Below are 3,912 nucleotides of genomic sequence, written 5' to 3'. Positions count from 1 at the left end.
ATGCTCTGTACCTCGGGGGAACACCCTCCACCACGATGTTCATCTTTAAAATATGACTGTGTGGTATCCAATGCAAAGTTTGTCATGTCAGGTGTCTTCGGAAGGCTCATGATGCACTGAGCATCCAGTGGGCATAACTAGACACCGCAAGACGGAGGTTCCTAGGGTTGTGTCTGGGTTCAGAGACATTGGCTAGTGTCATTCGGCTGCACAATCTGAGGAGCAGCTTTCATGCCAGAGGCTATGTGTGAACAGCCCAGGAGAGCAGGGTAAGGCTGGCTCCCAGAGTCGGGGATTGGAATGACCTAGCAGATCACTGGCCCAGATAACACCAGCGGAACGTCACAGTGGCGCAGCGAGCAGGGTGTATGTGCGGCTTGTTACTCCATGTGGAGTTCACATTTAAGCACTGATATTTGTGATTTTCAGTGAGTCTTAAGTGCAGTGGCTAAGAACAGTCAGGTGGAGGTCACAGTTTTGTTATTTTTTGTTTGTTTATTTCAGGTGAGGGAAATAAGCACAAGAAAGCAGAAAAATGACTAGCAGTGAGGCAGCTACAAAAAGCTGGCCAGATTGGAAGCGGCAGAGAAGGCAAAGGACAACGAGTTTCAAATGTGGCAGGCAGAAATGAGGCTCAAAGAAGCAGTTGCAGCCTGGGAAACTATGGAGGCAGAGGCAGCCAGAGAGGAGGCTGCACACAGAAGGGCCATGGAAGAAAAAGAGAGAGAGAGAGAGAAGAAAGAGAAAGAGAGTGGGAAGAAAGAGAGAGAGAGCAAAAACACCAACTGGTCCTGCTAGAGAAGCAGAACCAGAACCCCTCGACCCCAACGACTCCCATCACTCCAAAAATCCACAAATGGGAACACTTATGTCCTTCATACAGTGAGGAGGATGATATTGCTGAATATCTGACTACCTTCGAAAGGCTGTGTGTAATACATGAATTCCATGGAATACCTATTGAAGATGCTTTAGACTATTGTAAATTTAAAAATACTGCTTTGTGAAGTTTTCAGATTAGCCCCAAAACATATCGAATTAAATTTAGGAATCTTAAAAGGGATATTGGGATGAGTAATGGGGAATAAGTAAACAAAATGGAAGATTTGTTGGGAAAATGGGTGAGGGGTAAAGAGGTGGTAAGTTTTGAAGGGATGCTTGACCTTGTTGCTTAAGAGCATTTCTTGAGCATAAGTAAGGCTGATGTAAAGCAATGTCTATGGGATAAAAATGTAAAGACTGGGGTGAGGTGGCTCTTTTAGCTGATGCCTTTGAACAGACTCAGGCATCTATTGAGGGCAGGCCACAGAAAGAGGGGTTTAAAACTGGTGGGAAGGGAGGATCCATTTTGCCCCTGGGAAGAGAGAAGGGGATTGGGAGCCTAAACATTCTCTTACCCAAAAACATTCCTCTAACCCTCATCCCAAATCTCCTGTAAAAGCAGAAGAGCCCAAAAGGTGCTATCAGTGTAATTCCACTGATCACCTGAGGAATAAATGCCCTGTGCTAGGAGGAAGCAAGCAATCAGTAGCTCATGTTAGTTCTGCTGTCCTCAACACAGAAACCCCCCAAGCAATTGAAACCTATCATATTGGTTTTCTGAGATTAGCCTCTGCAGAACCAGATATGGAGTATGTTAAGGTTGTCCAAATTAATGGCAGGGAATGCTTGGGGCAGAGGGATACAGGGGACCAGATCTCTGGTTAAGCAGAGTGTGGTCCCAAAGGCCAGTATGTTACCTGGCCAAATGGCAGAGATTGTAGGGGTGGGCGAAAGCAGATTCCTTGTACCACTAGCTAAAATCCATGTGGTTTGGGAAGGTTTGGAAAGTGTTTTGACTGTGGGGGTAATGGAACACCTCCTAGTTGACCTGCTTCTTGGTAATGATTTTTTCCATGTAGCTCAGGTTTAAAGTATTTGCCTGCAGCAAGTGGGAGCTCTATGCTGGGACCCCTGAGGGAAAGGGTAAGGTCTCAGGAACTGCTGAGAGAATGGGAGCGAGTCTCCTTGATTCTTCTACAGCAGGGGGAAGCCACAGGCTTCCAGGTGGGAAGGTGGTTGAGACAAACTCCTGCACTGTAGCTGGAGGCAACACCACATCAGGAAGGGATGGGGGTGTAATGCCTGACAGGGAGAGGACTGTCCAGGTTGTTAGCTGCCAGCAGGTTGCAGCTGAACCAGAGATAAACCCGGCTCTAGGGAGCATAGAGCAATTTGCCCCAGAGGAGAGCCCAGAGAAGGGGTAGGGAATCTCAGAAACCACAGAGGTGGGCCAGGATTCCTGTGACTCTGTAACACAGGGAAGCAGGGTGCTTCCAAGTATGGGAGGGGCTGAGATTAGCTCCTTTCCAACAGAAGGCAACATGCCTTCAGGCGCAGTGGCAGAAGAGGTGTTGTCAGTGATTAAGGAAACTGTCCCAGTTGTTAGCTGGCAGAGTTTTGCAGATGAACCAGGGACAGAACCCTTCCTAGGGAGCACAGAGAAATGTGTCTTAGGAGGGGGCCCAGAGGAGGAAACTGGGGGTACAGGAATGTCTCCTCACTAGTCACTTGGGGCAGGATGCCCAGGACACTAAGAGGATGGCTGGGTCAGCATCTGTGCACCCAGGCACTCAGCCTATGACACAGGTTTTGAGAAGGAAATGTGTAACTGACCTCCTGGAGGGGAGCAGTCACACAGCTGATTTCTCAGGGACAGAGAAAGGGGTGGGTGAGGGTACCCCAATCCAGGTCATAGAATATCAGGGTTGGAAGGGACCTCAGGAGATCACCTAGTCCAATCCCCTGCTTAAAGCAGGACCAATCCCCAGACAGATTTTTGCCCCAGTTCCCTAAATGGCCCCCCCTCAAGGATTGAACTCACAACCCTGGGTTTAGCAGGCCAATGCTCAAACCACTGAGCTATCCCTCCCCCCAATTTGTCAGGATGCTATTTCTGCTAAGTTTTTGGAAAGTAACTGTGTCTCTTTAAATCAAGATGCAACTCCAATGCCTGTGATAACAGAGGACCAGGAAGTTGCCAGGTGGTAGTCTGCCAGAATACAGATGACCCAACTGACGGCAGGCATGGGGGGTGTCTTCCCCCACGCTGGTGAGACACAGAAAGCAGTTATGGGAAAGCTGCTGGGAAAAGGTGCATCTGATCAAAGGGTAAACACACCTCACCCACAGAGCACAGATCATAGTTCTTTAGGAAAAGTGAGCAAGGAAGGACTCAGTGCTGGGAGGGGGAACACCGGGTAACCCCAAAAGGGGAGCTGGATTTTCTGCATATGTCCAGTCCTGGGGTTGGGAAACCGCTCCCCAAAGGGCCAGCCAATGTGCAGGATCCCCCTGAACACCTATCTTGCCAGACCCTGAGATACCAAAATTCCAGAATCATGATTAAATTAAGAGCCCACACAGAGGGGAACTGTCATAACTATAAAGGGAAGGGCAACAGCTCTCCTGTGTACAGTACTATAAAATCCCTCCTGGCCAGAGACTCCAAAATCCTTTTACCTGTAAAGGGTTAAGAAGCTCGGGTAACCTGACTGACACCTGACCAAAAGGACCAATAAGGGGACAAAATACTTTCAAATCTTGGGGGGGGGGGGAAAGGCTTTTGTTTGTGCTCTTTGTTTTAAGGGGTTGTTCGCTCTTGGGACTGAGAGGGACCAGACATCAATCCACGTTCTCCCCATCTTTCTAAACAAGTCTCTCATATTTCAAACTTGTAAGTAAAAAGCCAGGCAAGGCGTCTTAGTTTTACTTTGTTTTCTCAACTTGTAAATGTACCTTTTACTAGAACGTTTATCTTTGTTTGCTGTACTTTGAACCTACGACAGAGGGGGGTCCTCTGAGCTCTTTAAGTTTGATTACCCTATAAAGCTATTTTCCATACTGATTTTACAGAGATGATTTTTACCTTTT

This window comes from Terrapene carolina, unplaced genomic scaffold, assembly GCF_002925995.2.
Source record: "Terrapene carolina triunguis isolate 2854851 unplaced genomic scaffold, T_m_triunguis-2.0 Scaffold67, whole genome shotgun sequence".
Lineage (NCBI taxonomy): Eukaryota > Metazoa > Chordata > Testudines > Emydidae > Terrapene > Terrapene triunguis.
Note: the sequence above shows the minus strand (reverse complement) of the source record.